Below are 12,983 nucleotides of genomic sequence, written 5' to 3'. Positions count from 1 at the left end.
CTGTATAAAGAATGAAAAATGTAAGTTTATTAGACAAAGTGCTTGAAATCATTCAGTGTTTCATCATCTGTTCAGAGCTGAAGAAGGTTCAGAATGTAGAAGTTTAGAAAATGGAAACTCCAAACAGCTGAAGCCAACAGGAAGCAGCTTCAAACAAACACAACAAGAGAAAAAACTCTGAATGTTTCACATTAAAGTCGTACATTTCTCATAAAAACAGGACAAAGACTTGAAAAAGTCGTGTTTTTCCTTCCAGGAACCACATGGCTTCACTTTTAAAGGTGAAGTGTGACAGAAATGGACATATTTGAAGTCCAACACCTTTTTCCAGTCACATTATTAAAGCAGACAAACTACAAGCTCATTTTCATTCCAACAAGTCATCTTCTGACCTGGACTAACAACACTGGTCTCTATGTGCAGCTGGCTGTGAGACCAGTGCTCAGGGAGCGTCTACAAAGTGCAACACTGAAAGAACATCACACACTCATTTGCTTCCAGCACTTTCACACAAACATCTACTGTCATTATTGTCACCAAACTCTGTGGATCCTTTATTGCAAATTCAAATGGGATCAAATGGTCAGACAAAAGAGGGTTATGAGGAAATATGATGAAATGTTGTGTATTAGCAGCAAGTTATTGAATCATTTTCCTCAGAAACCAAACAAAATGATTGACAAACATGTTTTTACAAACTCAGTGTTGGACTTGGATCAGCAGGATAAGCTGATGTTTAAAGGCATTTGAGTCTCGCTGTATGAGAGTCCAGTTCTTACTCAATATTTATGGATGATGTTCTTTCAGTGTTGCACTTTGTTTGGCACAAAATGAAATTATTTGGCCTCTCAGATGCTTTTAGAGATTCCCAAATGACTGATGATGACATCTCTGGGGTCTGATTGATAGAAAAAAAATCTCTTTGAGACCTTTTGTAACTGACAAACTCTTCATCTGCTAACAACACTGAGTTGAATCTCCATGGCTGATAGTTGGAGCAGGCATCAGGAATACACATTGAAAAAGCAAGAGGAGAAATCACCAGAGTCTTATAATCACATTCTGTAACTAAAGGGAGACGTTTTTCTATACAAATATATGTTTTATGGACATTAGAAAAAAAAGAGTATTGATGTGAAGCAGGATTATGAAATCTCCATATATCAGCCAGCCCATAATTATCAAGAAAGCTCTGAATGACGCATGCTGAGTTTGGACTAAGTGTACTTTTGTGTGAACTGTGGTCCATAGCAGATAATGAGCAGTTTAGGTCTCCCTCAAAGATGATATTGTGTGATGACATATTGGGGAGCCGCGCAAAGACATTAGTGAAAAATCTGTGATCGTCCCAATTAGAGGCGTAGATATTTGCTAAGATCAAAGGAAAACCATAAACTATATTTTCTGCACTTAAAATCCTGTAATTTTCTCATAAATCGACAGTGCGGCTTATGGATGAATTCTGGTTGTGCTTACTGACCTCGAACCGATTTTATGTGCTACACGGCGCTCAGAAACCTTTCAAAAGATGTTTTGGTACGACTTTGCTCAGCTACGAGGCCGCACCGCTTGATGGATTGTTGGAGCATTACAGCTACGAGGAGCCTCGCGGAGTGATACGTACTCTGCTTCAACGTAATATTACTGTATTGAGTGTGTATAAGGACCATAAATGGCACCTGTAAGAGACACGGTTACAAAGAGGGTTTCAAACTCCAGGCTGTCAGTCACGCAGTAGAACCTGGGAACAGAGCAGCTGCTTGTTATTATGCTCAGCGTCTGTTTACATTTTGACTGCACGATTGTGAGCTTTTTGTTATGCACAAAAACAACAGTTTTCTTTTATTTATGGAGCATTATTATTTAATAAATGCTGATCATTTATTTCTGAGTAATTGTTTCATGTACATCTACGCTGTATGTTAATAAATGTGCCTGTGTGAGATTTGGGACACAGCTTTGACTAAGAACTCTCTTTTTGTTCGTACTTTCGGGCTTTAAAAATATCGAGATATATATCGTATATCGCCATCCAGCTAAAGAATATCGAGATATGAACTTTGGGTCATATCGCCCAGTCGTAATATTGCAATAGGTTGTCCGTTAAACTCAAGCGGGGCTTGGGCCCTGGCACGGCGTAGCCACACAATCCTGGTAGTAGTGACGCTCGGCTATGACGGCGTGCGGGTTACCAGCTGGCTTTCTCAGGATAGGGCTCCTGTGTGAGCGGTCGACAATAACGTCTTTATCCATACCCAGCACTTCACGTAGTAGCACGGATACGGCCGTGGAGGAGCTCGAGTCCAGGCCCTCTGGGATCCCTATGATGTGGATGTTAGCTCTCCGCTTCCTGCCTTCATCACATTTATCCTTCAGGTCAGACAGCTCCTCCTTCATACTCTCTACTGTAGACTGCAGGGTGGTCACCTCATCGCTCCACATTGACAGCCCATCCTCAGCTTCTTTCACTGTAACCTTTACTCCATCAACTTTGCCGCACGTCGCCGCCATGCTGTTAGTGATCTCATTTCTCAGTCCTTGCACGTCAGCCCTTATATTGTCAAAATCTTCTTTCAATGCATTTCTGAGTTCTTCTTTTAACAGCGTACTAATGTCCTCTTTAATGGATTGAAGAAGCTCCAGTTTTAGAGCAGTAGGATCCACATCACGCGCGTCTGTTGAGTCTGCTCTTCAGCGGCCGTAGAGCTGGACGCTGCCCTTTGGCCATCATCGATACTCTCGCCCGAGATCGCACCGGGGCTAAAATATTCACCTGCTCAGCTGTTTTTGATCAGTTTGAGCCTGTGTGGTTTGATCAGGTGGAGGAACGATGTGATGCTATAAAGACATCATCTTGTCCAAATGATGTTGTTCCAACACGTGTTTAAAAAGATTTTAAAGGTTGTTGGTTCCGACAGCTTAGCGATTTTTAACAGCAGTCTTAGTTCAGATGTTGTACAGCCTGTTTTAAACATGCTGTTGTACAGCCTGTACTAAAAACCTGATCTGGATCCTCTGTCCGCTCAAACTTCAGGCCTATTTCAAAGCTTCACTTCCTGTCGAAGATTTTGTAAAAGATTATATTTGTTCAGCTGCAATCTGTTGTAAAGGTTTCAGTCTGGTTTGAAAGCTCTTCACAGCACTGAAACTGCACTTTGGAAAGTTCTTAATGATCTTTTATCAGCCACTGATCAGGAGACTCAGCTGTGCTTTTGGATCTGACCGCTGCGTTGACCACAGCATCTTGACCTCACCATTGGAGCATGGCGGCATCAAGGGCGCTCTATTAGACTGGTTCAGCTCTTTTATTAAATCGCATTATTACATTTGGGGCTTATATTTGACGGCAATTTGAAAAACAGCTGAGCTCAGTTGTACAGCGGTCTTTCTTCAAACTGAGGCTTTTATCTAAGGTGAGATCATTTCTATCTTTTAAAAACCTTGAACGGGCGATCCACGTTTTCATGACGTCCCAGCTGGATTATTGTAACTCCTTATATGTTGGAGTTAGTGGGACCTGCCTGGCAAGACTGCAGCTGGTCCAGAAAGCTGCAGCTCGTCTTCTGACACAAGCTCAAAGACATTTATCGTCCCAACAACCACATATACGCTGGTCCCTCGCTGTAACACAGTTCACCTTTGGCGGCCTCGCTGTTTCGCTGATCTTTTTTGTGCAATTTTGCATGTTTTTGTTTTTTACAGCGCATTGTGTTCTGCGTCCTGATTGGCTGTAGACCATTGTCAGCCAATCTCGTGCCGTGTCTCCTGTACAGTACAGAATGTGTTCAAATTTACAGCAGTGTGACTCTGCAGTGCTGCACTGTATGTTTGTACGTTTTGTCCCCAACAAACAACAATGATGACGAGACGTTTTGCACCTGTGGTAGCAGCCAAAGGCAGAGGAAGATGCTGACCATCATAGTTTCAACAAGGAGGCAAAAAGGTTGTAACTGTCCACAACAAGAACATCGTAAGGATGGAGTCAGCTTTGGCTTTGTGGCTCAGTGACCGCAGGAAAAAGAACATCGTGCTGGACACCAACATTATCTGCAGAAAAACTCAAAAGCTTTATGAAACTTTACCTGACAGCGAGGAGCCCAGGCCATGGACGAGTGCTCCTCACACAGAAGCTCATTTAATGCCAGCAAAGGCTGATTTGACACGTTTCAGAAACACTTTGCTTTCACTCTTTAATAATGAACTTATTTTTCTATGAAGGTTTGAACTTTGTTTAAACAAGAGAGAAAAGTGTGAAAATGTTCATGCCTGTCTGAGAAAAGTGTAGAAAGTGTGCAGTGAGGGTTTAACTGCCTTAAAACTTCTATAATACTTGTAAAACATAAAGCTGCTACTTCATTCTGAGACTTATTTTTAGAACGTAACTCGATAAACGAGCGACCGCAGTACTGTATTGTGTTTATTTTGAAAACTCTCAACAGGATCTTCAGATTTATTTTGAAAGCTTTATCTGGAAAACACAAACACATAAGCAGGAAACAAAGAGCGTGATATGAAACGATAGACGTTTTCATATGGTCATCATATATACATCGTTCTATCGAACAGCCCCAGCTCCTGCTGTCAGTCTCTGTAAATCTGCTCTTAAAACACATTTGTATTCACTGGCTTTTAATACAGCATGAGAGTTATTTGATATTTGATGTGTGATATTAATATTAGGAGTTATTTTAATCGTTATTTTGGATTCTTGTACAGCACTGTGGTCAACGCTGCTGCTGTAATTAATGTGCTATAAACACATAAACAATCTGCAGTTAAACATCCAAAACTAAAGATGTGATCGCTGCCTTTAGAAAATGTGCTGATGCACAAGATATCAGCTCCATTAAGGTGGAATGTGGCCGTGTTAGAAACATGTTGGAAGAAGTTTGAAGCTGAAACTGTGAAGCTGAGAGTGAAAGAGCTCCAGCGTCTGACACAGGAAACTTTCTTATTTCCACACTGATGAAAGCATCAAGCTTTGATTTCCTGCTGCTTTTATTGAGTCACACTGTGAAACTGAGCCACAGCTGAACCAGCATCCCTGTACAGCAGACACTTACAGCGCTTGGCTGCTTCCATTGGACCCTCTGCACAGAGCTTCAGTTTCCTCTTCTGGTCCCAAAGTGCAGAACAACAAGGTTTCAAACAGCTTCGTTCCAGCAGCATCAGCCACAGACATGCAGAGAGAATCCTTTGGTTGTGTTGTGTGTTTGCATATCTGCTGTGTTGCTTTGTGAGGATGGATCATCTCCTGCAGCTCCAGATAAACAAGCTGGACCTGAACCTGGTAGCTTCACTTAGAAGACACTTGTGACGGGAACGTGTGAGAAGTTTTGTGCAGACAAGTGTGGATTTAGAGTGTGGGACGAGCTCTCCACAGTCTTTGTGGAGATCCACATTCTGCATACTGCCTGTGAAAAGCTGCAGACATTTGTCCTCCAAATCCACTGAGCAGCTGCTCGTGGTGGTATTAGCTTCATGTGTGCGTGTTAGCATGAAGCCTCGGTCACACTCTGCTGTGGACACGGTCACGGACAGCTGGACGCCTGATGGACGAGTCGTCCTTCCTGTTAAACTTCTTTGAGCATGAGAATAGCATAAGAAGCTCAGTGGACACTGTTCAGTGTTTTAACTCTCGCTTTCTGATGGGTTTAGATTTTATTATTGTCATTTGTATTAGGAAATATTTAACCATATATTCTTAGAGGTGTATAATCAATTGTGTAGTGATAGGATGTGTGATCTTTAGCAGGCTGCAGGGGCTTGGTGTGTATTCCACACTGGAATGCACACCCACATCCTGGGAGCACGAGAGAGGTCGTACCTTCTCTTATTGTTTTATGGTAGGATTAACGTAGCTACGTCTGTTCTAGTCTAAGTGCTTTTTGTTTAGATGAACTGCTGGACTTCCTCACCATGTTATCTAGGGTGAACCATCTAGGGTGAAGGGGGGTCTACCCTCTTCCTGACCAAGGATGTTATATGACCCTTTGATCAGCAGTACCACACACACACACACACACACACACACACACACACACACACACACACACACACACACACACACACACACACACACACACACACACACACAGTATTCTTTGTTCACATGTATACCTATGTGAGATGCTATATGTTAATGACCCTATGCATATTCATGTAACCACAATAAAAGGAGTGCTATGGGGAGCCTGGCTGAGAGTCTGATGGTGGTCAAGTGGTGGAACGACGCTTGGCTCCAGCCAGGTCTCCCTCATGCATGAGTAAACCAGAGAACTTTGGTGCCTTGTGTCTTGCTTTTTGCAGCGTAGCAGATTGTCCTTAACGTTCCAGTGGATAGGTTCAAACTACAAACCTATCATTAATTGGTCCTTCGAGAGCCGGATCCCTGGAGTCGACATTCACCGAGGGGAAAAGAGACACGCCGACAGACTGACGTCAGCCAGGACTTATAGAGGTCCTGCAGCAAAGTCCCGAGGCGTGAGAATTCGTCATCGAGCCGGTGGATTAGCCGTCTGTTTTTTCTCCTCGATGGATGACGATTGACGGGATTCGGGACTGATGCTACTCGCAATAAGCAACACCAAGTAGGTATGTGAAAAATCTAAGCCACTGTGTGAGGCTGAGTTGTAAAGTCTTTATCACTGTGTGCGATAAAGCGTGTAGTCACTGTGTGCGACTATTCTTTGCCGCTGTGTGCAGCAAAGCGCGCATCCACTGTGTGAGGTTGCGTTGAAAGTCTTTATCACTGTGTGCGATAAAGCGCGTGATCACTGCTATGTAAGTCTTTGCCACTGTGTGCGACAAAGCACGCAGTCACTGTGTGAGACTGCGTTGAGACAATAGGCCTAATTTTTGTTGTTTGTGTGTGAGGATATTTTTTGTTGTTGTTGTTGTTGTGTGAGTGTGTGCGGAGCAGAACACGTGGTCTGTGACGTCGGCAGCTGTTGTTGTTATTATGGGTTCCCAAGCAACCAAGAGTGTGTCAGAGGGTGACGAGAAGTTTATGGTGAAATTCGCTCCCGGTAGCGCAAAGTATTTAGGACATTGGCGCAAGAAATATGATTTTGAAGGTAAATTGGTTGTAGGACAATGTCAAATGTTAGTAGACCAGTTGACAGTGAAAGCAGCTTGTGCGACAGGGAAATTGAAACAGGAGAGAGAGTTACAAGTGGCGTCCGCTAAATTGTGGTTAGAACAGGCGCAGAAGAGACAGGAGGCAGTGACTATATATACTGACAGTCAGTATGCATATGCTACACTTCATTTCTTTGCCGCTCAGTGGTCAAGACGAGGCATGACAACATCAACAGGTAAACCTGTGGAGCATGCGACATTGTTGCAGGCCCTGTTGAAAGCAGTCTTACTGCCTAGTAAAGTTGCGGTTTGTAAATGTGCAGCACACACACGTGGCACTGACCCCATTGTACTAGGCAACGCCTTTGCAGATAAAATTGCAAAGGAAGCGGCCCTTGGAACACATGGGGTTCATGTTCTGGCGTCACAGGAGCAAACTACGCCCATCACACATGATGTGTTAGCAGACATGCAGTCACACTCACCTCCAGCTGAGAAGCAGCTGTGGCTCACTAAAGGAGCAAGCCTGCGAGGTGATGTCTACTATCTTTGTGATAAACCTATATTGCCTAAGAACCTATATAGGACTGCTGCAAGTTTGAGCCACGGGCTCTGCCATGTCTCGACAGCTGGGATGGTGGCAGCAGTCGAACGGCAGTTTTTCACACTGGGATTCAATGCTTATTCAAAACATTTTTGTAAAGCATGTTTAATATGTTGTAAACATAATGCTCAGGGAAACCTCAGACCTAGGAGAGGAAAGTTTCCCAGACCCAGCTACCCATTTGAAGTAATCCATATGGATTTCATTGAGTTGTCTAACTGTAACACCTACAGGTACTGCCTGGTGATTGTGTGCCCGTTCTCAAAGTGGGTAGAAGTTGTCCCCACTAAGAAAGCAGATGCTATTTCAGTGGCTAAAGTGATATGCAAAAATGTGATCCCAGAGCATGGGATCCCCCAGACTATTTACAGTGACAATGGTCCTCATTTTGTGAATGAAGTAATTGAGAAAATGTCACAACATCTGGGGATAACGCTGAAAAACCATTGCTCATATCACCCACAAAGTGCAGGGCTGGTTGAAAGGACTAATGGCACAGTAAAGCTGAGACTCAGGAAAACAATGGAGGAAACAGGCAGAACATGGGTAGACTGCATTGAGCTAGTGAAAATGTATATGAGAATCACGCCAACTGATAATGGCCTAACGCCTTTTGAAATAATATATGGCAGGCCATTTAGAGTTCCAGTGTTTTGTAATGATAATGATAAAGCAGAAGAAGAAAACACACTAGCAGACTGGATGATTAAAATGCTGAAAAGCAAAGAAGTCATGAGTGCAAATAATCTGCCAGATGATTCTGTTTCTGTACAGGAAGAACGTCTGAAGCCAGGGGACTGGGTACTGATAAAGGTCATAAAGAGGAAGTGCTGGTCGAAGCCACGGTGGGACGGACCATACCAGGCTCTGCTGACAACACCAACTGCTGTGAAGATTGCAGAACGACCCACCTGGATACACCAAAGCCACTGCAAAAAGGTGACACACATCCAGGCCAGCTCGGAGTAAGTGGCAGGAAGACCGGGTACAAAGGGGGGGAAAGCCTCTAGGGCCCTTCGTCTCAATCCGGTGAAGAAACCAACTGAGCCACAGGTACTCATCAGAATGGCTGGTAAAGTGTTGTCTACCCTGCTGGGTGTAATGGCTTTGATGTCATCATGGTCAGCTGTGGAGACCCTGTATGTCCAAGGAAACCACACCCAATACCCTCATGGCTATTCTACAAACTTTTGGTGGCAGTTTATGAATACAACTGCTCACTTGAACAATAGGACGGACTGCTATGTGTGTGCTCATATGCCGTTATCCGCATATACATCTGGACTGTGGCCGTACAGCATACCAGAGGACAGGAGTTGGTGTCTGTTGGGCTTAGCAACTCATCCTGGCAACAGAGTCCTCTGGTCCCAGGCCAACTATAGTACACCTCTGAACATCACCTGGAGTAAGTCGCCACTTATAGATGTGAATTGTTCTGAGCAAACTGACTTATTGGCCTGGCCTCAAGTGTCAGACCCACTGCCAGACATAATATTGCTGAACAAGCTGAATACAGCTCAACTGCCGTTGTGTGTGATGAACAATGGATCACTGTCAGTGGGGGAGCTGCCGCTTCGTTTATGTGGATACATATACACCTACTGCCCTCCAGAGAATGAGAGCAGGTGTATGAAATGCTTGACCAGTGCAAAGTGAGCTGAGAACTTGACATTAAGGAGGACTGAATGCAAGTCCAACCGGGCTTACAGGATACCAGTAAAAGCAAAGAGTCAGAAGTGGACAGGATGTGCAAGGATGGTGCCGAGCAGTAAAGGAACAAGAGTTTTGGCTGATTGGTATTTCTTGTGTGGACATAAAGCCTATCTATCACTCCCTGAGGGATGGGGAGGATTGTGTGCCGTGGTGAAGTTATCGGATCATGTCTTCTTCATGGACAGAGTTGAACATCACCCTAGCAACCGACGGAAGCGTGAGGTGAATATAGCCTCACCTAACTCTTTTGGAGTGACAGTAGACACTGGAGTGCCACGAGAATTCCGCATTTGGAGTGGAGGAGCTAAATTCTTCCAAAGTTTGATCCCAAACATCGGAGTTGCAGAGGTGCGGGATCATGTGGAGATCAACCGATATGCCTTACTGCGACACATTAATCTCACTAAGACTCTGGGAACAGCCTTAGCGGAGGAGCAAAAGGCCATCAGAACGATGGTACTGCAGAACAGGCTGACCCTAGACTTGATAACAGCATCACAAGGAGGAGTGTGTAAGCTGATTGGAGAGACATGTTGTACGTTTATTCCGGATGGATATACGACTGGAGGAGACATCTATGAGGCACTGCAGAACTTAACTGCTCTGCAGAAATATGTGGCGGACCACACATCAGGAGGAGACACGTCACAAGGCTGGATAGCCTGGTTGACATCTGGACCATGGTGGAATATGTTTCTAAAGTTTTTGACTCCCATTCTTACATTATTGGCTTTGCTTTGCTTGTTTACAGGTTGCATTTTGCCATGTGTAAGATCGATGGTGAATAAAATGATTGCTAACACCTTTACCAATTTCATACTGTTGCAGCAGAGTGACATGGATGCTAAGGCTAATATGTGTGTATGAAATGAAGCCTGCACTGAAAATGTTGACAAGTGGTGTAGAGCTGAAGATATATATATGCCGTATAGCCTTAAAAAATGACAATACAGGGTGGTGATGATGGGTTTAGATTTTATTATTGTCATTTGTATTAGGAAATATTTAACCATATATTCTTAGAGGTGTATAATCAATTGTGTAGTGATAGGATGTGTGATCTTTAGCAGGCTGCAGGGGCTTGGTGTGTATTCCACACTGGAATGCACACCCACATCCTGGGAGCACGAGAGAGGTCGTACCTTCTCTTATTGTTTTATGGCAGGATTAACGTAGCTACGTCTGTTCTAGTCTAAGTGCTTCTTGTTTAGATGAACTGCTGGACTTCCTCACCATGTTATCTAGGGTGAACCATCTAGGGTGAAGGGGGGTCTACCCTCTTCCTGACCAAGGATGTTATATGACCCTTTGATCAGCAGTACCACACACACACACACACACACACACACACACACACACACACACACACAGTATTCTTTGTTCACATGTATACCTATGTGAGATGCTATATGTTAATGACCCTATGCATATTCATGTAACCACAATAAAAGGAGTGCTATGGGGAGCCTGGCTGAGAGTCTGATGGTGGTCAAGTGGTGGAACGACGCTTGGCTCCAGCCAGGTCTCCCTCATGCATGAGTAAACCAGAGAACTTTGGTGCCTTGTGTCTTGCTTTTTGCTGCGTAGCAGATTGTCCTTAACGTTCCAGTGGATAGGTTCAAACTACAAACCTATCACTTTCACTTCAGCTTCACCAACAACAGCACAAGCAGAGCAGCCCACTGCCTGCATGGCTGGGACAGCGCCCCCTGGTGACTGTAAACCACTACAACATGTAGACGGCCGTCTGCAGGCTGGATGTAGCACCACCGCAGAGACGTGCTGCAGCTCTGTTTAGTTACCCAGCTGACAGCAGAGGCTGTAGTTTACTGTTACCAACATGGAAAACTGAAGCTTCACCAGCTGGAGCTACAGAGCTGGAGAACAAAGGAGACTGAGAGGCCAGAATGATGTGGGAGGAAACATCAAGAGCCTGTTTGAAAGGAGACACATGTGGATGCTGTGCCAGTCTGTGGTCTGTCAGAAGTCAGCTGAGTCACACTGCAAGAAGCTGCAGAATCTCAGAGGAGGAGATTTGGAAGTGTTTGTGGGACAAACTGGACTCAAAGAAAGAAGATGTTTGTGAAGTCTTTGGTGGAGGTGAGCAGTGTGAAGCAGAACACATGCAGATGAATCAGGAGGTCAGCATCAGTGTCTCCTTGTGGTGGACGGTAAAAGAATCAGAGCCAACGCTCCCGTCCACCCTCGGCATGAAGCAGTGCTGTTTCTGAAACAGGAGGACAAGTCCAGAGAAGACAGAGGAAGCAAAGATGAGGGTGGGACAGGACAGCAGGACTTCCTTCAGTCCTGCAGCTCCATCACACTGCTGTAGCTCCTCTTCATCACACATGTACCTGCAGCCTGTCTTCGAGTCCAGGAGTCACCTCCACACAGTGTAGAAGCCTCCTGTGCAGACCATGGAGTCCAGCCTCTGTCAGGGAAGTCGGCACTAAAGCCTGAAAGACTTCAATCTGTCTCTGCTCCACCCGAGAAAGACCAGCACCGTACTTGTTGTGCATTCAAGGAGGGAACATCAGCGCTGCATCGTGGGAACAACACCGCAGGAACAAAGACACAGCACGGCCGATGAAGGACGAGGACAAAGGAAAGGTGAGTGAGAAGACCCTGGTGGTGTGGACGGACCTGCAGGGGCTCCAAGACTGAGGAGCAGAGACGTCCATGTACCAGCTGAGGATGCTGCAGTGATCCAGGGAGCTCGGTCCAATCTGAGGCCGTGTGAACTAAGTGGACCACAGTTTCTTCACAGACTTCAGCCACGTGAACATCTGGAGATCCAACAGTGCACGAGCTGTGAGCCATCAGCTGTTTCTCTCATCAGCTGCTGTAATGAGAGCTGCTGGAATCATCTCGAGCAGCAGGAAATCACTGATGTTGTTTCTAAACAAAGATATGGGACTGAGCTCCGCTGAGCTCCTTCTACTTTCATCCAGATAGAAACTGCTACAGTCTGCTGATTATTGCTTTGCCTCCATCACACGAGCTCTTTATCCTGTTCTTCACTCTCATTGGTTCTTTGTCTGCTTGTTTTTACAACAGTAGTCTTCTGATTGGTCAAAGACAATCAGCTGTGACTAAATGTAGCTCCTACAGCAGTGATGGGAATAACTACTGAAGCTAATCCAGTATCAAAGCTCAGGAATCAGCAGCTCCCACCTCGTTTTCTTTCAACAACTATTTTTAGCTGCTGTGTTTTTGTGTTTCTGCAGACCTCAGACATCCTGCTGCTCTGGACAACTTTTTCATTCTTTTTTATCATTCTTTTGCTTTTCTTTTATTATTATGTTATATGTATTAATATGTGAAACACTTATTCTTTGTGTTTTTGCTTTGCTCCTGTCAAACTGCTTTAATAAAATCTGCTGCAGTCTAAACTGTGGACGTTCCCTTTTTAACCCTTTGTGAAACAATAAAGGTTTAAATCTGAGTATTCATCTATGTTAGTGTTTAATGGGTCTAATAGGTTGCTTTGGCCTTTCCCAGTAATATCTTCCCTTGCAGTCTGTGGTCCAGGCTTCTAAAACCATCCCAGGTTAACAAGAACTACAATCTAGAGGAGAGCTGCCAT

At 44.5% G+C, this 12,983-nt stretch overlaps 1 protein-coding gene and 2 pseudogenes across 2 annotated transcripts in view; 1 reads left to right on the top strand and 2 right to left on the bottom strand.

Annotated features, from left to right (window-relative positions):
• LOC146682005 (NLR family CARD domain-containing protein 3-like) overlaps nucleotides 1-12,983 on the bottom strand; it is a 239,129-nt pseudogene that overhangs the window by 174,596 nt on the left and 51,550 nt on the right. The gene's annotated exons all lie outside the window — the stretch shown is intronic.
• Nucleotides 1-12,983, bottom strand: part of LOC146682006 (NACHT, LRR and PYD domains-containing protein 14-like) — a 63,503-nt gene that overhangs the window by 6,172 nt on the left and 44,348 nt on the right. The gene's annotated exons all lie outside the window — the stretch shown is intronic.
• LOC146682007 (uncharacterized) lies at nucleotides 7,232-10,521 on the top strand (annotated as a pseudogene).

The sequence above is a fragment of the Copadichromis virginalis genome, linkage group LG23 (assembly GCF_057382275.1).
Source record: "Copadichromis virginalis isolate Kocher_CV1m ecotype Utaka linkage group LG23, C_Virginalis_male_GT1.1, whole genome shotgun sequence".
Taxonomy (NCBI): Eukaryota; Metazoa; Chordata; class Actinopteri; order Cichliformes; family Cichlidae; genus Copadichromis; species Copadichromis virginalis.
Note: the sequence above shows the minus strand (reverse complement) of the source record. Positions and strands in the feature narration are given on the sequence as shown.